The 24,053-nt window shown below is 37.2% G+C and overlaps 1 protein-coding gene across 11 annotated transcripts in view; it reads left to right on the top strand.

Annotated features, from left to right (window-relative positions):
* Positions 1–24,053, top strand: part of Dlg2 (discs large MAGUK scaffold protein 2) — a 2,015,095-nt gene that overhangs the window by 1,813,278 nt on the left and 177,764 nt on the right. The gene's annotated exons all lie outside the window — the stretch shown is intronic.

Raw genomic sequence — 24,053 nt, 5'->3', positions numbered from 1 at the left:
CCCATTAACAATTACCTGAGCTGCAATTTGGTTCTCTGAGTGCATTTGGGTTCTTGCTCCACGTCCTGCCTCCATGCAGGACGAGAGCTAACTCCTGGTCAGCTAGCTGTAGGAAGTCATTTCCTTGTCAGAAGGCAAGAGAAGCAAAAGCTGTATGTAGCTTTCCGGATTCCTTTTTGCTGTCTTGTTTTGCCTCTGTCCAAATCTCTAAGGGAAACCAACAGCTTGACGTACTTTTTTTTTTTTCCTCCTGTAGCAGATTTAACTGTAGTGTCATATGGCATATTATATATGGAGAGGAATAGCAAAGGCATTTTTCCAAATGTTTCACGAATGTCTGGCTTGTTGACATTTGCTTTATTTCACTGACAAGGAGCTACTGTCTTCCGAACCCGTTTATCTATCCTAAGTGTTTACCTGGTATACTAGCATACTTTGTCTTTAGATGTAGAATCTGTAGGTCTGACAAGAACATTCTCTTTATCCTCAAAGCAATTTTTTCTAGCTTATCTTTGAAAAAAAGAGTGTGCATTTTTCCCCACTGGGGACTTAGCTTCCTTGCTTATTCTTCACTTTTTCCTAATAAATATTTTGATTTTTTGCATACTATCACACTTCCAACAAAGTTATTTCTCCTTTCCTAGTGTGCTTTCTGATTGCACTGAAAACTTGGCAGATTTGGAATATGGAATATATTTTTTCCACGAACACGTTTTTCACCCATACTTTTTTCTTCCATAAATAGCTTTTCCATATTTTCCATTTCTCTGAATAAATTCTGCTTAAAGAACAGAGGAGTGATGTATTTTGGTTGGCACTTAGGGGTGTGTAACCTGAGACTAGGTTTCTAATCTATAAGCGGGTACCCCACAAGGGGTCTGTAAAATGTCTCATGTTCAGCTCAAGCCTCTGGGCTACAGCAATAATGGTAAGGTAGGAAATTCAGCAGATCATTACAGATATAAATGAACATCTGCATTTGATGGTCCAGCCAATACCTGACATGTTGTAAAGCTCAGGACACACAGCTGAAGGTTCCTGAAAGTGTTAGTCTATTTTAATGCCAAGAACAATACAGTTATAAAGTACCTTTGAGATGTATTGTACATTGAATTTTATTGTATCACATTTTTAAAAACCACATGCCAGAGTCCAGAGTTTTATTTTGCAGCAGTATCTGGGTTTTGATTCACCGAGCAGTAAGCCAATGTACCAATCTCAGTAAACTGAGTTTCTTCTCATTTGGAGGTAGTTTTTCCATCTTCTCCACCCACCAAAGATGATTCTATTTATAGCAACAAAAGAAAACTTGGCACGAGTTAGTCCCAATTAAATTTACAGCAAAACAAATACAAACTGTGACAAAAACCTTCAGAAAGGGAGCACACAGACAAAACCATGTGTCTCAAAAGAAGATTAAAAGTCAAAGAGGCAAAGGTTGATTTTTGCCTTTGTGACATACAATTTTCTTGGAGAAGTTGGGGAGGGTGGCAAAGCAAAGCAGTTTAAAGGAATTGCCCCAAGACCTGATTCTAGCAGGGTCAAAACAGAATGGGCATTGTGTCCCCCACCAAGAATTATCATCTGAACCTCACAGTTCTTATCTGTAAAATGTAAGACGGGAAAGTTCGGAGGATTAAATCAAGCAGATGATGGATATAAAGCAAAAGATACACTGCGGGGCAAAAAGGACAGCCAATTAAAACTAGTTGTTTTTATAAATTGAATTTTATAGAATACATTAATTCATTCTGATACATGCTATTTTTGAAAGAAATATGATGTGGTAAACAGAAAGGTTAGCAAGATATACTTCAGACAGCTAGGTAGTCTGTTTTTGTTTTTACTTTGGAAACCTTGTAAAGAAAAGTTTTTACATTTCATCTCACTTTTTATAAATTCCTAGGATGGTACCCCAAGTCCTTACATAATTATCCAAAGAATAAATTTTCTTTTAAATAGGGAGTGTGGAAATAAACTGATGCCAGATAATATATCACAACTTTCTAAACTATTTGCCAAATAATAATTAGGCCATGATACCAATCCTGACATTATATTAAAATGCCTGATTTTAACAGCAAATATAATTTATGGTGTTCCAGATACTGTGCTGGATATTTTATGTGCATTTTCTCTTTTACTAATCATCAAAACGGTACCTTGTAAAGCCTACTTTGCTTCCCATTATAAAATGAGAAAACAAGATTAAAGTTCATTTAAACTGGGCACGCCTATAATCCTAGCGGTTTAGGAGGCTGAGGCAGGAGGATCCCAAGATCAAAGCCAGCCTCATCAAAAGCGAGGTGCTAAGCAACTCAGTGAGAACCCTGTCTCTAAATGAAATACAAAATAGAGCTGAGGATGTGGCTCAGTGGTCGAGTGCCCCTAAATTCAATCCCGGATACCAAAAAAAAAAAAAGTTCATTTAAATACTGCTAAATGGATCAATTCAAACTGACATATGACAGTGCTAAAATTTACACACATACCTTTCTGTAGCCCAGTATCTACACTGCAGTCACCTTGAAAGAATGAATTATCCAATAGCATTTGCTAAACTTTTCATGACTTCCCTTTGGGATCTTGGGTCTATAGTAGTTTTGATTCCTCTCCTTACATATTTAATTCCTGTCAGAGTTTAAGAAGGAGCATAAAAAATAAATGAAGTTGGGAATTTCCTTTGCTCTCTTTCAGTCTATGCCAATTAATATCACATTTCCCTAAACCATCTTTCCTATTCTTACTCAAATATAAACTTAGGTAAAAAAATATGTATAAAAAATTTTAAAAGGTCACAAATTTATTAAATCCAAGGAAGGATCTGAAAGTTACCCTGAATTAGTACCTCTGTTTGACCTGGGAAGACTTTTCCTGGTTTTAGAGGAGTCTATGGGCCAAGAGGATAGGACCATTTGACTTTTGTTCTCTTTCCTTTCTAGAGCACATTCAGAGTAAATAGGACCCCAGAATTTCTTCCACAGATGTTCCTAAAAGAGAGTTGTGAGGGGAAACCAACAAGAGACTGCTATTTGAGGGTGGGGAGAGAGGTTTGAGATTGGGTTGTTGATCACAGCTGTGACTGGTAAACTGGGGTGTCAGACATCTTCATGGGAGTCCTTTCATGCAGCAGGAAGGAACTGTGAAAGAGAAGGACTGGCCCAGGACAGAAGGGAAGGCTTCCATTTGTGTCCTTGTCCCAAGTCCTTAAAATGTTAGGCACAGCCCTACCTTGAGTTGCAAAATATTTACTTATATTTCAAAGCATTAGGACTAAAATTTCAGTGAACTAATTTTGTGGAGCTTCTGTTTGTCCTTTTTGCCCCCATTAAACCAAAAGAAACCACTTAAACAAGATAGTGGTCCAAAAGTTACAAAGATTTCAGACTAAAAGCTTTTAAAACACTGTCTTGGAGTCAACAGCAGCCTGATTCATCAAGGGTAGACATTGGGTTTTCTTTCAGTTCAGAAGGATAGACTTTGGAAGGCAATTGTAGGATCAGCTAGATTAAAACTTTCTGCCACTTGTCTTTTATGCCATTTGAAAACAGAGTGGCTCAGAGGGACCATTGGTAATTTCAAGTGTCCTTTTCTTATCTCCAGTTTTAAACTGTAATTCTAACCTTCAGGACTGGGAACTAATAAAGGCAGACCGAAGGATCTAAAGGGAACCCTGCCCTACAAGCTGCATGAAAAGCAGAGATGGAATCCATGACTTTATGTGCCTTATGCTACTACTGTAGCTCCCTCTCCTATCTTTTATCCCCAGTAAGTCCTTTTTCTCTCATATTGTTTTGGAAATTAAGGCTCACCTAAGAAAAGCTAACAGCCAGGAGTTCCAGGTAGCAGACCACGAGGTTTTGGTTTTGTGTTTTAGTACAAAAAGAATCATTAGACAATCAACACAAGTGGTTTTTGTTTTGTGTTTTGTCTCTGTTACTCTTATTTTCACAAAGCAATTTTCTAGGTGGAAAGGCAGACTGTATCTTGGGAAGTAGCCCCCCTACCAAACCTTGCAACCTTGTTTCCCTTACCTATAAAGCAGAGATAGTAATTCACAGCTCTCAAGACTGTGGAAAAGATGTAAGTGTGATAACTTATCTCCCAGTCTTTGCTATTCTCTCATTCATGTCAAAGCATCAGGCACAGTAAATATTTAGTACATAATGTACCTACATTAACTGTTCATTCAGTGTGAAAATATAGCTGCTAAAAGGATGCCTCTGTGAAGAGTAAGGTGGGTGCTACATTTATTTTTGCTTAGAAGAGATGGTAAGAAGGATGGTACAAGGAGATTGAAGAGAAAAAAGAAACACAAAACAATAATAACAATTATTATTATTATCATCATCATCATCATCATCATCATCATCATCATCACTGGGGATTGAACCCAGGGGCCTTTTACCACTGAATTATATCCCCAACTATTTTTATTTTTTATTTTGAGACAGGATCTCACTAAATTGCCAAGGATGGCTTCAAACTTTTGATTTTCCTGCCTCAGCCTCCCTCCTGAGTCTCTGGTATTACAAGTATGTGGCACCGCACCCAGCTATAAAACTCATTATTTAACCTCTGCATTGAAAATTCTTTAAACAATGTAGGCCTTGAGTGGTAGTATTTCCATTTATTTTTACTTTCTTCTTTATGCTTTATTGTCATTTAGGCTTTTGTAATGAACATAAATTATTTATGTAATTAGGAGGAAAAAGGAGAGAAAATTAGGGAATTAGAGTAGGAAATCACTAATGTCATTGTTGTAGACATCTAAATCTTCAAAGAAAGTCAAGTCAAATATTTAAAAAACATTCAAAATACTTGGGGAAGAGGTGTGTTCTGGTCTGAATAATCCAGATTAGCTTGCTTTAGTTTTTTGTTTGTTTGTTTATTTTAACTGTTTACTTATTAAGCATGGACTAAGTGCCAGGTGCTCTGCTAGGTGTGTTAGCAAAGGTGAACTCACAGAGTTTATGATCCAAGAGAAATAGATTAGTGAGCCCATAATTCCAAGTATGATTCCTGCTCTGCCAAAAGGAGAGATAAGGTTGTTTTCTGTTGCAAGTAACAGAAACTATGGCTCAAACAAAATAGTTCAATAAAGAAAATACATTGATGAATATAACTTAAAAGTACAGAAATAAAACCACCTTCAAGAGGACTGATTGGGAGGCTGAAAGTGAAGTGCTAAGCAACTCAGTGAGACCCTGTTTCTAACTAAAATACAAAATAGGGCTGGGTATATGGCTCAGTGGTCAAATGGCCCCGAGTTCAATCCCCAGTATCCCCCCACTACTACCAAAAATAAATAAATAAATAAATAAATAGATAAATAAATAAGACTGATACAGTGGTTCATAATGTTGCCAAAGAATACATTTCCTTGGTCTTGCCATACTGCCCACCTTGGTGTTAGCTCCAACCCAAGACTGGTCTATGGTTCTGGGATGATGTCAGTGACTCCCAGGGAACTTTTTTATAGTCCTATCCAGTTTGAAAGAGATGCTGGAAATGGTTCCTAGGATTAATTTTGAATGGACTGGCTTATATCTGCCATGAACACCAGACCAAATCACTAGTCTCATTCTGAAACTTAGACAAGAGAAAGATAGCTTCCCTGGGGCCTTACAAGTCCCTAAGCAAAATCTGGCAGCTGTTGCTGTTAGGAAGAGATGGAGATGGCAGTGAATGCTGGCAAAGCACCCAGCAGCCATCTATAGCTTATGGAATGTACAATACGTAATGAACAAATGCCCCCTGGAGTTAGTACCAGCATATGATGGTGCATGTGCTTAAACTGACTTCCAGGATGAGTAGGGACTTTTCAGGGAGTCAGATGAGGAGAAGGCTTTAAGGCAGAGAAAAAAGTCCTGCATTCACAAAAGCAAACCAAGTACTTGTTCAACTCTCTGCTTATCTTTACATTTACACTCTTGCAAGAGTCCAGCCAGAAGCCATCTGCCCAGTAGAAAACCTAAGATATCACTCTCACCAAAACCTGCTGTTGGATGATGGCCATTGGATTTTAAGTTAAACTAGTCAAATGCTCTCACTCCATACAATGTAAACATAAGTTTCGATTCAATTTGGTGTGAGCCTTAAAATTTATATCCCCAGAGTTTAGAATTATAGTACTTTAGAGCCAAACAATATCATCATCATCATCATCATCTATTTTGCTTCTGATGAAACTGCTCTAAGAATGTTAATTACTCACCCAAAGCCTGAAATTTATTTGGATTGTTGGTGTCATAACATTCATGATGTTAAAAAAATGTTACAAGACAAGTGGGAATGCTTTTGAATAGATGTGTTTGCTAGTTGTATAGCGTATGTGACATTTGGAATGAGATAGAGTAAAATATTTTTAAACCAAATATCAGTGCTCCAAAGGAAAATTAGACTTAATTTTGGTTTCTGTGGGATTCATAGTTTATATAATTTATAAGTTTTTTAGCTTTGGGTAATACTCACCTTTTTTTTCTATTGAATAAATAATACTCAATAAGATTGATAAGATTATCCTGAATGTGCTTGATAACAGTTTTCCACTAAAATTCTTGATTTCAAATTCAATTAGCTACATTTTGAATTGTTTTTCCAGTTTCACAGCACAGAAGAGATAAGACTATTTACTATTTCTATAGAAAGAGTGTTCATGCTGTTTATGATTTTTGGTTTCCAATTGAAATGATAAAACATTCTTTTTTAAGTCATGAAGCTTGTCTCAGTGCTGTCAATCCACCCACCTGATTGTATGCTCTTAAATACTAATAGGTCTGTTTAGCTGCTTTCCAATGAACATTTGATAATGACAGTAGACAAAATTGAAGAATATATCCTCTTGCTATTTGCTTCTGGTGCAGTAAATCTGTTCAGAAAGCCTGCAGCCAGGCACAGGTAAGTGGTGCCAGTCTAGCTGTATCAGGAGACTTAAGAAACATAAGACATTCAGAGACCGTGTAGAAAATGATTCCCAGGGCACTGGCTTCTTCCTCTAGATATTAGCTTTTCAGTGCAGAGACAGGAGCAACTAAAAATAGTGGAATTGTGATAGAAAATGTTCATTTAAAAGCACATATGTCATCCAAGCACTGAAAGGCGCCATTATCCTATGGAATTGCTTCACTTTCCCGTAGTACAAACCAGATAAAATCTTTGTCTTGTTTTAAGGTTTCTTGTACAGTAAAGAAAGCCAGAGAAACTGCTTCTTGGCTTAATTTCTCACCTCCCTGGTAAATGTTTTGAGTTCTTACAAACAGAAGAGGCTAAAAAGATATCAAAAAGACCAGTACTGGGCTGAGGATGTGACTCACTGTACAGTGTGTGCCTAGCATACATGAGGTCCTGGGTTTGATCTCTAGCACCATAAGAAAGAAGGGGGGAAAAAAGACCAGTACTGATATTCCAGATGGATATAATACTCCTGGTTCTTATTCTCTTCCCTTCCCCTTTCTTTTTCCTTTTGAAACTGGGAATGGAGTGCTCTAACACTGAGCTACATACTCAGTCCTTTTTATTTTTTAATTTGAAATAGGGTCTGGCTTTGTTGCCCAAGCCTGCCTCCAATTTGATATCCTTCTCCCTCAGTCTCCCAAGATGTAGGGATTACAGGGGTGCACTACTGCACCTAACTCTGGTTCTTAAAATAGTGAAAATACTTTGGGCCGTTTGGGTGCCATTCTCCCAGCTGCTTCAGACTGACCTCCCTCAATCTCTTCCTCAGGGCTTGCACACTTCTCCATGATTGATTGACTTAAGTGTCAATGTCCGGCACAGCTAGTTGTTAAATATGTTGACATCACTTCTGTATATGACCTGTCTTATTTTTTAAGAATTTGTGGCTACAATTGTGGAGAATAACATTCAGACATGGAAACAATATGTAATTAGATATTAAGATGTTGACGGCAACCCTGTATGATTTTTACAAGGATGACAGAAGAGATTTTATTAGAGAATGTCTGGAAGGATTGGTGAAGGGCAATGGCAAAATGCACAATTTTTAAAAATTCATTTATTTAATAAATAATAATCAAACCTCCCTTTTTACTTCTATTACATTCAAAGCACTTTACACATATTATTTCATTTGCTTCTCACAACAGCACTATAAATGGATAGAGGACAAAATGAGTCTTGGTCACGGCTAGAAAGTGTCAGTTCAGCCCACGCATTACTCACTGTTCCTCACTATGTACAAGGCACTGTATTAGATGCTGGCATGGTGAAGATAAAGATGCAGTTTTCTACTTCTGTTGACCAATAGCAAACCCAAGGAAATATTGAAAGCCCTTTGAACAAAAGAATATTGGTGGGCCTTCCACAACCAAGAACATCATTTAAAAATATAACTAGATAACACATTTTTAATATTGCTTGCATCAGTTGCCTCAATAGAATTATAAATGTGATATAAGGTACTAACTGAATTCATTATGATTATTTAATCTTCCAACATTAGTGTTCTCATGACCTTTGCATATCATAGGATGTTTGAAAAAGCAATTGAACACATGGTGTATGAATGGTGTTGCTTTCCATGTTTAAATAGAAGCTGAAAGAGCAGGACTATTTGTTAATAGTTCTTTGGCAAATATGACTTTCTCTAGTTCTCCTTTCCAACTTGTGCCTTACACAAAAATGAGTATGCATTTTCCGTGAGTAAAAAATTATAGAGAAAATGTCCATTTATAGACCAGAATATGGGAATCACCTCATTTCCTCCTAAAAATAACTTACAATGAGTTTTTTGAAAGTGGGGATTTGATTTCATTCATCCTTGTATGCCCAGCATCTTCCATGGTGTCTCAACATAGAGTACGCACAAAAAGCTTGTCAATAGACACCAGTTGGCACGTCCTTAAGGGGAGGTTAGAGATAATGTGAGACTGAAAAATTGGGGAATAATTTCTGGAACTGAGCCTTGAAGACTGTGCAGCAAATTACCAGCTATACAAAGAAGGGCATTGTATAAAGGTAATATATACTGAGCAATGTTTCTAAAATAAGAATGTTCACAGACTCAGTATGTTTCAGGAGACCAAGGAAGACCTCAATTCAATGCCTTTGCAGAATTGTTTACTCCTGACATTCTTTCACAATATTTCTTTCCCTAATCAACTCCCACCCGCTCACCCCCATCCTTTAAAACTCAGCTTTCTTCAATAAATAAATGGCAAAGAAAAAAGACATAGGGGAGAAATTTAAAAGACAAATCAGCTAACAGTAAACAATGATCCTGATTTTTTTCTCTGTTCAAACAAACTGTAGAAAACAATTCATGACACAACTGGAGATTTGAATACTACACAATATTTAAGGATAAGTTATTGGTAATATTTTAGAAGTGATAATGATATTATAGTTTAAAAAATTATTTTTTAAAAAAATATACACTGATGTATTCATGGATAAAATTATATGCCTCCCAATAATACAAGAGAGAGAAGGTGAGTAGGCTATAAATAGGAAAAGTAAGTATACAAGCATTGTTTTTTTATGGATTGATTACTTTCCTAGAAGACATTCCTGCTCCCTTCCTCCCCACCAGGTGGGCTCATCTTAGATCTCAAATGCTCTGGGCATGATTCTAAAACTGTGTTTTTCTAATTCTATTATTATTACTTGGCTGATGTAGGTCCCATCACCAGAGGGAGCTCACTAGTAAGGACAGAAATTTTTCTTTGTCCTCCCGTTGACTGGTTCATAGGAGAGGCTCAGTAATATTAGAAGGATGAAAAGATAAATGAATGGATACAGACTCCCAAGGTTTAATTTAAGGTAACTAATTTGTAGTGGCAGAAAGCTGTAAAATCTTTCTTGATACCTCTTAAGAGTCATGGGTGACACATTGACAAAAAATCAGGCTGATAGGATAAAAGTATAACAAAATTATTTAATCAAGTGTTTTGTGACATGGAAGCCTTCAGAAAAGAAGGCTTGAATACTCAGGAAAAAACATATTTTTAGGCTTATGTTTAATGATAAGTGGACTGTCATGTAGAAATGTAATTGGAGAAAAAGGTCTGATCTAATGGTAATATACTGAAGGCAGGAAACCCAGCAAGGTCTATCTTTCAGATTCTTCTTCTGTAGCATGCCTTCCTCCTAGGTATGGAGCAGAACCCCATCGGAATACGTCTTCAAGGAAGAAGGGAGAGAGTAACTTTTCAAAGTTGTATGACTTTCTTTGGGGTAAAGAAGTTCTGGTTTTTGTGACCCACTTTGGGGAAGGCGTATCCTGGTTTCTATAACTAGTTAAAGGGAAAAGTAGCTGTGAGAGATAGGAAGGAGAAAAGGGAAGGGTCAGAGTATTGTCAGACCTCCTGCAGTTCAAGATCCTCAGCAGGCACAACTGCCATACTTTAGAACATTATTTTCTGAGCCCCAATAGAGTTCAAGCAGTGGGTTCCCTTTTTTATTTCACCTAATTTTCAAGAAACAAGTCTTTATATTATCTGTACAAACCAGCATTTGCTTACAACTGAAAGCCCCAGGTGCAGTTGCTCATTGAACCTGGATGATTCACATGCTTTCATCTCATAGTCTTTTCAGCTCGTAGCCACCATGGAGAGGCCGTGTTTTTAATTAGGATAAGATAGCATTGTTTGAAATCCTATTTAGTTGTCATACAGATAAGGAAACTATAAAGAAAAAGATTTTGCTTGTATTTAAAAAATGTTATGTTAGATTATGTTTATCTCAATGGACTATTTAAATGTAAATTTACAAAAAAAAATTTAAGGGGCCTTATGAGCTTCCTTGTTATGGTGTTAGGAACATTCTTTGGGTCCATTTCAGGTGTTTATTTTGTATCAATAGAAATTACACTATGACATTCAAAGACTAGAGGAAGCTTTGCCAGGTGACTTAGTCAGGACTAAGCACTGACCTGCATACAGTAGGCATTTGCTTTTGATCCAAACTTTGCTGACACAACCAAGATGAAAAAAAAAAAAAAAGTCTATCTCATTTTTCTTGTTTAAAAAAATATTTTAATCAAATCACTACATGGTAGTATGCTATTATTGGAAATAATAATTTAATTATATTCCCAAATCATTTGTCAAATAAACTTTACGCATACACGTGTCTACAGTATAGGAAAAAAAATCCATCGTCCCTCAGAGTTCTTAGTTACCCACTCAGGAATAATTTATTTTTTAAAGAGAGAGAGAATTTTAATATTTATTTTTTAGTTTTCGGCGGACACAGCATCTTTATTTGTATGTGGTGCTGAGGATCAAACCCTGGCCAGGCGAGCGCCCTAGCGCTTGAGCCACATCCCCAGCTCCATCAGGAATAATTTAATGAGATGAATTCGTAAAAACATACATGACATCCCTTAGAGAACCTGTTTCACAGAAAACAGGAATTTGCTGGGGTTTTTAAAATGGAATTTTTTTTTCATCTGTGACAACACATTTTCTTACATCTTAGAATTTCATGAATATGTGCATGTGATCAAGCCCAAAGGGATTTGTTTCCTTCTGTGGTGTGGATGTAATTCCTGACATTGAATTGCAAATAAGGATATCAAGACCTACCATGGTACCCAACAGGCAGAGTCTCCACAAACAGAGCTGTCAGTCCTGAGTATGGTTTGCATTTCTGTGTGGCCATAATCTAGCCTAGGGCCTGGAAATTGAAGTGCTCAGTGAATGTTTACTGACCTTCCAACCTGCTTTGCCCATTTCCCATGAGCCTCATCACCAACCACCCCCAGCATTCACTTTATTTGTGACAGGTGGCACAAGGCCTGAACTGATAAAAGCATAATAGCTGGAAGGCAGTGTGAAGTTTGAAAAGACTATTATGCAGAAGTCAACTGGTCTCCTGCTTGCCCCTCAACTTCACTGGAATTCACTGAGATGTTTTCTGTGCCTGATTTCATCTAAGTAAGTTGCTTGGGTTAGGAAGATGGGATGCTACACCTGCCAATGTGTGTGCATTACTGTCTGGAGAGTGGAACAAAGAAAGTGGAACAAAGTAGAACAAAGAATCCAACGCATAGCTCTGAGGTTATTATCTTGGTCATTTAGACAGAGTTCTTGCCACCATCTGGGTCAAGATTTGGTTTTGAATTGTTTTTTCTCTGTTAAAATCATACCTCTTCCTTTGGTTTACCCCAATGAATAGCTTCATAATTGCAAGCATTCATTCTTTTATTCATTTGTTATTCAAAAACTCCTTATTTAGCACCCACTTTGTATTTAGCACTATTTTGGGTGCTAGAAAATATGTAATAACTTTTTGATTTGAGTATTTTTTTTTCTTCACTTTCAAGGTTGGAAAGGTTTTTTTGTTTGTTTGTTTGTTTTAGAAAGTGGATATATCTGTGGGGATTTCCAAATGGTGTTAAAATAAATAAAGGAGCCAACCATAAAAACACTTAAGCTAGAAAACCACAAGCCATTATGTAAAGGGAATGAATCATACTGTCTTTAATTAAGTGGGTCCAAGTTTAAAAGGTCAGGGGGTCATCCAGTTTATAAATAGGTTTCATTCTTTTGCAAGTCTTAATTGCATATTACATATCTATAATATATACATACATTTGGCCTACTAGTATACATGTATGCAGAAATACACATACCTATATGTATATGTATGGAATCCAAGGGACAAAGGAACATAAAATGATTATGAATGTTTATAGATTTTTGAGCTGAAACATTATCAGCATCAGTTGGTTTTCATACATGGCCTTTTAAATTAAAAAACTACTACCAGAGGCAAGAATATTATTTTATAGTAAATTAAACAGTAATGAGTTATTTGAATGATTTTGAGTAAAAAGAGGGTGACCTATGAGGGAAAGGGCCTTGTCTTTTTGCCTACCTCTGTCTTCCTAGAACCTAGAACTTGTCTTCCTAGAACCTAGAACTTGACCGGCATACAGTACGCATTTGGTGAATAAACAGGTCAATTAATGCAAGCTCAGGATTCTAATGGTTTGCTTTGATGGGCCAGAAAAATTTTTGACCAATTGAATAAGAAATCTTTGTTACCTGGAGATTCCATTAAAATCAACAAACATGCACAACCTTCTAATTTCTGCCAGGGCCTAGGGATTTGTTGCTGAGTGACACCTGGTCCCTGGGCTTTAAAAGCTCACAGCCTAACAGAAAGACAAGTGTATATATACAGTTTTACTTCTATTTCATTGTAATTTAAATTACAATAACAGGGTATGAGCACAATTATATTAGCATTAAGAAAAAAAGTATAGGGCTGGGGATGTGGCTCAAGTGGTAGCGCGCTCGCCTGGCATGCGTGCTCACCTGGCATGCGTGCGGCCCAGGTTCGATCCTCAGCACCACATACAAAGATGTTGTGTCTGCGGAAAACTAAATAATAAATATTAAAAATTCTCTCTCTCTTTAAAAAAAAATATTTAAAGAAAAAAAGTATAGTGGTAACCCAGAGAAAGGAATACTTACCTCTATTTAGTTGGGTAGGGAAAACTCTGAATGTCTCCATAATAATTTAAAGAACCAAGATATCCCAGGTACAATGAGCAGCCTATATAAAAAAGTATGAAGAAATGAAACAGGTATATTCTGGCACTCATAATAGTTTTTTGTTCTTATTTTTTTTAATGTGTTGTCAGCATGGAGAAGAATGGTGGGATGGAAAAGAAGACTCAAAAATGGATTTTCTATCCCCACATTTTTGCAAATATACAGTTGAGTGTTTCTATGCATCAGTCTGAACACCCTCCGTCCAACTACTTTCCACAAAGATCTGACCTGTTTCAGTGCTCTGCACATATGTGATGCCAGACATCACATTGCTATGGCCATCACTATCCATATAAATCTCTTCCATGAACTTCAGCTTGAGCTCCATCAGTTTGTTTGTTTGTTTGTTTGTTTGTTTGTTTTACTTCATTTCCCCAGGAGTTTGTGAAGTGACTTGGAAACAGAGGCCATGTTTTCCTTTGGTTTCTGCACATGCCTAGTAGCAGACCATAGGCCAACTAGAAGGAGGTTAGTTATCCCTGGAGAGAACATAACTAATGTCCCCAGCATGAACTCTAAGAGTTCTGAACAAGCTGACTGCATTTTTGGACCAACTGCTGTGTTGAAACTTTTATATTCAAGTAATAAGAAATTGTGAAAATCACATGGAAACACCCCTTTTAAGAAGCATGCTAAGCACTAGGAAACTAAAGTTCAGGATTGTTATAAGTGAAAGCAGAATTGCCTACAAGAGAATCAGAAAATGTTAAAATCAAGCCAGCCCCATGTCTGCACACCAGTGCACACCAGTCTGAATGTCATGTCCTCGGACAGCTATAATAAGTATGGGTAGGACAAGGTTGCATATAGCCTTTATTTTAAGGGCTATAATTCCCTTTCAAAGGGCAAATGAATAAGAAATGCACTTAAAAGCTGATTGAATGCACTCAGAAAAGGTGATCTAAGCTTCATTGTGGACAAAAAAACAAAAATTCTTTCTTAAATTTCCTTTATTCATATTTTCCCTCTATTTCATTGTCTTGACTTATGCCTACAAGCACATGTAACTATTGTTATCAAAATGTAAATATGTCAAGGAAATATGAAAGTTTGACTGTACAACCTAGTTTGCCTAGTCAGTTCCATTGTGTGTATGGGACTTGGAAGATTATTGACCAAAGGCAAATAGGACTGAAATGAAAGCATCATGTTAGGATGTAGTTGGAGAAGAAACAAAGGGAACTTCAGTTGTTTTTAGATGTATTGACATTAAGCCAATGTTGAATGGGAATTGGCATAGAAGACTGAAACCCTAGTTCTGAATTATGCCTTTTCCACTTAACAACAATATGTCTTTGGAAAGTGATGGACCCTCTTTTGGGTATCATTTCTTTTCAGCCCATAGTGGTGTCTTTTGTGTAGTATAGGGATCACTTTATTAAATAGTTACCATTAAGCTGTTTCTAAAGGTAACCACTTGGTGAACAAAAGTAAACATCTCATGTACAGATGATTTAAAGAAGTTGTGAATGTTTAGCATCAAAAGATAAGAACAACAAATATAATAACATTATTCAAATACAAAGAAATCTTTCAAGGATGAGAGATTATAAATTTATTTTATATAACTGCAGAGAATAAAAGTAGGTCTTAGGAGAGAAAATTAAAAGAAAGGGATTTAAGTTCTCTGTAAGAAAATGTTTTAAAAATAGCATCTATATAGCAATAGAAAGGGCTAAAATTATGCTAATGAAAGCAGGAAACATCACTTGTTTTTTTGTTTTGTTTTGTTTTGTTTGTAAAAATCATGGAGGAGGTAGGTAGTGGGTCAAATTGGGGAAAGGATCCATAAAAATCCCAATTGGATATGATGATCATTTCTGCACTCATCTCCCAACTCCCATGCACCCCCATATGTGTGTCACTTCCTTGTTTTTTGTCACCTTAAATCTCAACAGGGGACAGAGAACGCCAACCCATGCTCTTATGGTGATGTACTCCCATTCTCTAAAAAAAACACCCAGAGGACCTCCAAAAGAGCAGTAGATATTAGTCACTTTTACTTAGGCAAGTTGCCTAATAATAGACAAAAGACCTTTTGGGTCTATCATTCTTTTGTCCAGAACACATAATGGTTTTAATATTTTTATTATAGTTTAAACAACAATTACACTTGAAATGATAAAAGAAAATGATAAGCTTTATAGACTTGAAATTATCTCTCTGATCTCTCTTCTTTTAAGTTTGTTTAACCCCTGAAACACAGTATCTATTTTATCTCTTAGGGTATCCTTAACAGTGACAGAATACCCAAAAGATAACCTAACCTTCACAAATGTACTTCCTATTTGTACTGTGCTTTGCTGTAGGCCATGGTACTCTGTTGTTGTTGACATTTTCCTTGTTCATGTGTCTTTGTCTGTTGTATCCCCATTCTCCCATGCAACACTTTACATAAAAAGGCAACACATTCATGGTTGAGAAATGGAATGGAGAAGAATCTATTTCTTCTTTCCTAGAACCAACTCTATCAGACTCCTCCATGCACAATTCTTCCTCGCTTCTATCAGGAGCTCAGCACCCTCTTTCTGGTTCCTCAAGTCTTTTCTTCATCAAGCTAAGCATCAGTCTGTCTTACATGCACACACTTCAGGTTTCAACACTTCTGAAATTCCAAAGCCCCATTTATTTCTTCCTTCTCTGGTAGTACTTTAAAACTAGTTAGTTGCTCGGTGCCATGGTACTTGCCTCTAATCCTAGCTACTCAGGAGGCTAAGGCAGCCTCAGCAACTTAGGGAGACCCTGCCTCAAAATAAAGAGGGGTGAGGATGTAGCCCAGTGATAGAGAACCACTGGATTCAGTCCCCAATATTGCAAACAGTATTTACACACAAACCAACAAAAAATTAGTCAATCAAACACCAAATCCCTTATTTATTGAGAACTTGCTGTAGCCAAGCAACCAGCTGGATATCAAGCATTTTTCACCATACAGGAAGCATGTTTTCTCTCCTCAAAGCCTAGTCTGGGTTTAAGATATATAAATAGGATGGGAAAATTCATAGTGTGTGCCAGGATGAGGTTAAATACTAATTAAATATTCGTCCTGGCTTGATGAATTTTCCAGAAGAGGACCTTCCTACACCAAGAGAACCAGAATCCTCAGGAAGCACACAGATTTCAATTAGTTTTGCAAAGATGAGTCTAGATCATAAAAGAAGCAGAGGACATAAGCATTTAAATGAAGGATGATGTACTCTGCAAACTCATGTTTATATGTTAATTAAATATTTATGGATGGTCTACTGTATGCCAAGTGCTAGGATGGAGACTAGCACTTACACTGTAAGTTTTCAGAGGTCAAGTGTGGTTCAGTTTTCTCTGATTTAATCCCAAACTATCCATGTCCTCATTCATTCCTGCAGTTTTAACTACCTCCAGCATGCAAAAAGCACCCAACTCTACCTGTCCACCCCCAGATTCTTCTAGTGAGTTTAATTTTGGCTCTTGTTTTAAGGGAAAGTGAGGTATGATGATTCTGCTCTACCCACTCTGCCAGCTGTTTCAACCTGCTATCACCACCCAAAGGGACCAGATACTGTGAGCACTGCAAAAGTTATAATATGCAGACACTTGCAATTACATAATCTCTCTAGGTAGTACAATGACGTGTATGGAATATACAATTTATGTGTTCTTTCATGCCACTGCTGCCTTTTTAGGCCTGAAGAGCCAGCCATGTTGACAAATGTGAACTAGCCTATAGGATGGAAGCCTCACACTCTTGACAGACTCTGATTCAGTGTTACGATGGCAATCCTGTTTTCATTCAGTGAACCTATGCCATGGCTAGGTGCTGTCCTAGATGCTTTTTGTCTGTGGTATCTTATCCTCATAGGAAGCTCTGTAAGAGAGATCTTATTACCACCACTGTATCATCTGTTACTAAAATGAAAAACCTGTGGCTGGGTAATTTTATGAAGAAAAGAAATTTATTTTGCTTACAGTTCTAGAGATTTGAGGACATAGTATGGGCATCAGTTTGGCCTCATGATGGATGGCATTAGGGCAGGAACATGTGTAAGACAGAGAGAGAGAATGGCACCATGCAACAGGAAGCCAAAGAGGGACTTGGGTCCCAGGAGAACTACATTAATCCCTTGTAAGGGCATCTTCATCCTAGGTCCTACCTCTTAAAGGTTTCAGCACCTGGGAATATTGCCACACTGTAAATTGCCAACTCTCCAACATGTGAACCTTTGCAGAACACACTTACGTTATTTAAGCCATAACTGACATTGTATAAATGAGAAAATGGAGGCCACAAAAACAAGTTGCCCAAGACTTCAAATCTAGTAAATAGCAGAAGTTAGGATGAGAGCCCAGATCTGTTTGTTTCCAAATGTGATGCTCTTTTTACTACATTACAATGGAAGCAGTTAATAGTTTTCAGTGTCTCCATCTTATCATTTGAAAAGCCTGGAAGGACTCTTTTCCTTTTCTGATTCAGAATTGCAATGCTCTTGACAACCCAGGTTTCTCAAGGAAAACCCACAGCCCTGTGTCAGTGTCTGGGAGATATTGTTACTATTCTGGCCAATGGGCAGGATCTAGGCATTAAAGTTAATGATATTACTAGCCCATAAGTGGTTTCTGACCCAGGTGACCTTTGAATCAGAGCATACAATCTGCAAATGAATATTTGACCAAGCAAAACCAGTCAACTTTCACTCTGTTAATCTCTTAATTTATACTTTGCAAGCTTCTACTACATGCCATGCACACTGTGTCTTCACAGTGTGCATTGCCGATACAATGAACGTTTTTACCAGGCTGTACTGCTAGGTTTAATGTACATCCAATCACCTGCTTCTCTTGAAAATTAATGTAACCTTCCAACTTATTGGGAAGTTTCCAGCTGCAGTGGTACACTGGCAGGAGGGAGGTCAAAACAATTCTTTACTTCTGAGGTAATATTTTGGTAGCAATATTGTGTGTAACTGCCCGAATGGTAAAAACATACTGGCATCAGACAGTTCAGGACTCAACTTCTCAGCACTGATATTTAGTTAGCTATGTAATTTAAATTAGTTCATCCCTAGGGAGCCTCAACTCTACAACTGGAAGGGAGGGATAATAATGCTCATTGAGTGGATTACTTGTTCAATCAACCGTTTAACAAATATTTATTGAACATTAAATCAATTAGGAAAACAGACAGCGCCTTTGACATTTTAAGCAGAAATGGATGTAATTCAGGATAATAATATGCTTAGAAATTGTTGGAAGGGTTGGAGGGGTGATAGCAGGAGTGAGAGCAGCTATACCCAGATGAGGAAGGTTCAGGAAGCCACTGCCTGAACCATGGTTTCGTGCAGCCAAGAAGTAGAAACCATCATTGGACCACGGAGCCTGAGGAAACCATAAGAAGCTGTGTTAATGGTAAGAGCTATGAATTCTGTGCCAGTCTCCTAATGCCTTTCCACATCCCAAAACTTGTATAAGTTACTTTGTTTGGGAGAATCTAAACTGCAACTCTGCTGACCATATTCTGAGAATATAGCTCTTAGGCTTCCTTCCCCTGTGATCCAGTGGAAAACATGAGTGTGAAAGGATTAAGGAATGGTGCCAACAGTCAATGGACAGTAGCCAGAATAAGCACCTCCTATGTGCCAGGAACAGTTCTGGGAGTACAGGGAAAAACAGACAAACTATTCTACTCATATTTAATTATGGAAGATTAAATTAGTTAATGTGTATTTAATATAGTTTAATATTTAATATAGTTTTAATATAATTTAAATTAGTTAATGTGTATTTAATGTATTTAATAGAGCTAGGCACATAACACTCTCCTTAGAAAGGATTATTCCCTTGTTTTAAGTTCTACACAGGCTCAAGAGAATGTAATGCTCTGCCTCCTCTTCAAGAGATTTCTGACAAGATAGAGAATTCAGCCATTATAGAGGGAAGAGCTGAGGCCACAGTATGGTTTCAATTGGAAATGCTTACCTTTTGCAAACAGAACCATGTTTCAACCTGTATTGACTTTGAAAGCCATTTGAACTTGCCTGGAAGTGAGGCAAGTTATCTCATTAGATAACACAGACCCTCTTTGAAGACATTCAGCAGTGGGTATCAATGCATTCTGAGTATATTTAAATACAAATGTCCTGTAGAGACATAAGCATTGCCTCTTCTCAGTAGGCATAAGGAAGAGAGGTGAACATGTCCAAGCAGCATCAGTATTTTTGTTTCCATAAATGGTTCATCTACTCTGCCCTCAAGATTTGCCTGTCACTTTCATATCCACCTCCTGGAAGGTCACTCTCCTTTGTTCTCTGTTTTGAGTCAGATGTGTAAGTCGTAGCTGGTTCATTTAACCTCCATGTTGAGGCGGCTCTGCAGTGCCCTTCAGAGTCTGAGCAGAAGTTGTCTAGAGCACTTGTCGTTGCCTTGGTCCTCATTCCAGGCTTTGGGCCACGGCAGACAGACATAAGCCTTGTAGTCAAACAAGTCTGGTGCTCCCATGAGGGCCTTAAATATCTACTTTTAAACTACTTTTTCTCTGCTGCTTGTTTCCTCTTCCCAAAATTGGGATAATAAAATCTAACTTATTATAGCATCATGAGGATTAAATTAGATATAAAATATCTGACATATAATAGATGCTCCACTAATGTTAATAGATCTTATAATAGAGGTGCCATGAGAAAAAGGGTTCATCTAGGGGAAGATGGGGAAGGAGGATGAGATGGAAGAAGGGAAGAGAGGTCAGATAGTACAATTTTATCACCTTTCTGTTTATCTCCCCATTACTTCTTTCTACCTGTAGTCCTTTTCTATTTATCTATTTCCTTCTTTTCACCTTCTATCAATACTGCCTTGATGACTTTTATGCGTGTCTTTGCCTTAAATACAGTGTGTGACTTTAGCTAGATTCATGTGAGCAGTGTTATCAAGGTGAAATCTTGTATCAAATGTGTCCCTAGCAGAAACTGGCTATAGGTAACTCTCTTAAAAAAAAAATTGTTTAAGGAGTCAGGCTTGGTGGCAGAAGCCTGTAATACCTAGCCACCACTAGGGAGGTTGAGACAAGAGGATCACAAATTTGAGGCCAGTCTTAGCAACTTAGAGAAGTCCTGTCTCAAAGTTAAAGAATAAAATTAAAAGGGCTCAGGATGTGGCTCAGTGGTAAATTGTCCCTAGATTAAATCCCTGATACAGACAAACAAATAAAAAAAAGAGTAGTTTAAAGAGACATGGGCCCTTTTATACAAATATTTGCAAACACTACCCTGGGCAATAGCAGCTATTGGGCTCAGGCTGATGGTAGTCACACAGGAATGGGGGCTCAGTGTCATCAGATATTTTACTTTTTGCGTAGCCACAAATATGGATCTTTATGTTAAATTTGTCATTTTTTAAATGATAATCCTTGACTCATATTTCTGAAAAATATGAAATCAAAGGAAACTGAATTGCAGGTTACACATTGACAGGCTGCTGATTTGTGACTTCCATAGCATCTTTGGTATGGAAATAAAATAAATCTGAGCCATGTTATTACACATTCTTGTTTCTATGTTCTTCCCAGTGGACAAAGAGCTCCTAAGGACTGAGTTGTATATTATTTCTCTAATACCACCAACCACAATAGTTTTAGAACATTTAAAAGAAAAACTTAAACTTTTACAAACTTTTTTTTTCTTAAAAGTCTGAACTATTTCTAGAACTCTCTTTTTTTGTACCTTAATTTTTCCAGATATACTGTGTGTTTTTAAATTTCTAATATTGGTCATAATAAATACAAATAGAAGCAACTTGAAAAGTTAATATTTTTGAGGTCTATCTGATGTGAGAAAAACAAACAAAACTCACCATGATGTTTCTTTTTCCTGTTTTCAGATTTGGGTTCTTTGGAAACCAAAATGGGGTGAAAATATGTAAAAAGGAGGTAAAATATGTAAACTTTGTTAACTGTCCTGATATTTATTACTCTTTTCTTTAATATTAGACCTTTGACACAAATTTCAAGAGCTTATTCCTGCTGATAATTTTGACTGTGGAAAGTGGGAGGACCATCGTGACTTCCTGGATGAGGAATAGGTTCAGGGAGTACAGGTTCAGTCTTAGTATGCTGATGTCTGAAGGACAGCAGAGGGAAGAATATTATCATGTCAGGCAAGAAAGTTGTGCAGAGAGATGCTAAGTGGAGATGGTAATTGAAGAAGAATATACTCGGGAAGCACATGTCGACTAAGGAGAGAAAAAGAATAACAGAAAACTTTAGTAAGCACTTGGAAAACTTCCTAGTGGCCTGGAATTATAGGAAATTTCTGGCTGTTATTGGACATTCTAATCTGGGACAGACCTACCCTTTATGATTTAGCAAATAATAAGTCCAGTATTGTGTGTTAGTCCTTCTGAGATCCACTTGAAAAGGGGGCAGCATGATCCCTTAAATGCTTTACAATCAATCAGGCTACTATCTAGAAAGCAATTATGTAACAATACAATATAACACAGTTATGGAGAGCATATATAGATGGCAGGGTATAAGAATTCAAGAAAGGAATGGTCTTACAGTGTGTGGATTAAAAACCAGGCTCTGAAGCCAAACAGTCTACTCTTAAATTCCAGATCAGCTGCTTACTTAGCCATTCTGTTCTCTGGCTTCCTCACCTGTAAAATGAGGGTAATCCTTACTCTATATCTAAAGGGCTTTTTTAAAGATTATATGCAAGGAAAGATAGAGCCCCACTTACATGCCAAACTAGATGAGTAAGATTGTAAGAAGAATCCAAACCTATTGGCTTGCTAAGCAAGGAGTCTTGTAGCATGTGGGAGAAATAACCTGCATGAAAGATTTAGGAGAAGAGGGGAAAAATCAAATAGGGTACAATTGTATACTTTATGTCTGGTAAAAAAGGATATGTGAACTTCCACAGACCATCTAATTTGACTGTGGAAGTGGTGAAATTTAAAGTAACTTAAAATGTGAAAAGCTGGAGAATAGAGAATATGTGCAAACTCAAGGGAGGTATTTTTCTACGTCCTTTGTTATCTTTATTAGGCAATGCTCTCAAGCAGTAGAGCAAATTGTAAATAGGAAGGTGGGTCACACTGGACAAGAGTGAATTTTACTCTTCTAAAGTCATCTATTGTCTCAAACAAGAAAATACATTGCAAATCACTTAGCATACAAAAATGAAAGTCAAATGGTGTTAGTTACAATAGCAAAATATACTTGAGCTACTAAGAATAACTGTTTGTTATCATTAGCATTCTGTGAAGCTGAGAGCAGACTTCACCTCTGATCTCTTCACTGACTGTTGGATATAATTAACATAATTATGGTTGGTTGGATTGATGATTATTAGCAAGAATTTTTTCTTCCCTCGTGTATCTAGAGGAGATTTATATTATCACAGTAAAGCTGCTTTCTTTCTTTCTTTCCTTTTTTTTTTTTTTCCCAGAAATAACAAGGGCTCTATATGTTTGTCCCCATCCTGCTTAAGAAAACAGGAACCATAAAAATATAATCTTCAAAAAGCCCTTTAGATATAGAAAAATGTCTAGCTTAAAATCTGGTGGGAACTCTCTATCAATTAACAATAATTAGGAAGCACTATAATGCTGAACTATGATTAAGAGATAATATGAGTGCTGTGGTTGTGGCTCAGTGGTAGAGCGCTTACCAAGCATGTGGGAGACACTGGGTTCAATCCTCAGCACCATATAAAAATAAATAAAATAAATAAATAAATAAAGGTATTGTGTGTGTCCATCTATAACAACAACAGAAAAAGGAGATAATATGAATGTAAGAGAGCTAGCTAATATTTTGGGGGCAATTTGCAAAGTGTTTTCTCGGCATAAACTCTTATGTGCCCATAGCCATTCAGTCTAGACTTATTATCACAATTTCACAGAGGTCAAGTCACACTGGGAAAAGTTGCATCTTTCTTCCTCTGCAGTCACATTTTCTCTGCTGAAAACATTCGCAAAAGAAATCAGAGTTTATTTTTTGTAGGAAACTATTAGTATTCTCTTGGTTTAGTGTCTTTGGTAATGAGAATTTTGTAAGAGTAGAGTATCTGTAACAACATATTGTTAACAGTGCTGAAACCCAGGCAAAATTTACTGATAAGGATGTTTGAGGTAACTGACAGGCAAACCAAATGTAGACCTCTGGTAAAGGAGAGCTTTGGTTTACAATAGTGTAACCTTGGGGCAAATAATAATTGTCAATGTGGGGTTAGAACCAGGGTCTCTTATCTCCTAGGCTAATACTAACTAATGAGGATCAGCCTCCCATTTAACAGTGCCAGATGCCTTACTCGAGACTTCTCACTTTACCCACTGCAATGAGGTTAGTGAGCTGGGGTACATCAATTTAAGAGGTCTTCGTTAAGCTATCGAATTGACTTTGTACCATGCCAGGCACTAAGTAAAAGGTTTAATAAATTTTCATTGGAGGTGCAACAGCAGGAAATCACAGACAGAATGAGACAAATCCCAGTGTAGATGTTACAACAAAGAGCTGTGGGGATGCTGGTGAAAGAGCAGCTCTTTTCAACTGAG

The sequence above is a fragment of the Marmota flaviventris genome, chromosome 9 (genome assembly GCF_047511675.1).
Source record: "Marmota flaviventris isolate mMarFla1 chromosome 9, mMarFla1.hap1, whole genome shotgun sequence".
In the NCBI taxonomy this organism is placed as follows: Eukaryota; Metazoa; Chordata; class Mammalia; order Rodentia; family Sciuridae; genus Marmota; species Marmota flaviventris.
The sequence above is the reverse complement of the archived record's forward strand: the minus strand, read 5'-3'. Positions and strand labels throughout refer to the sequence as shown.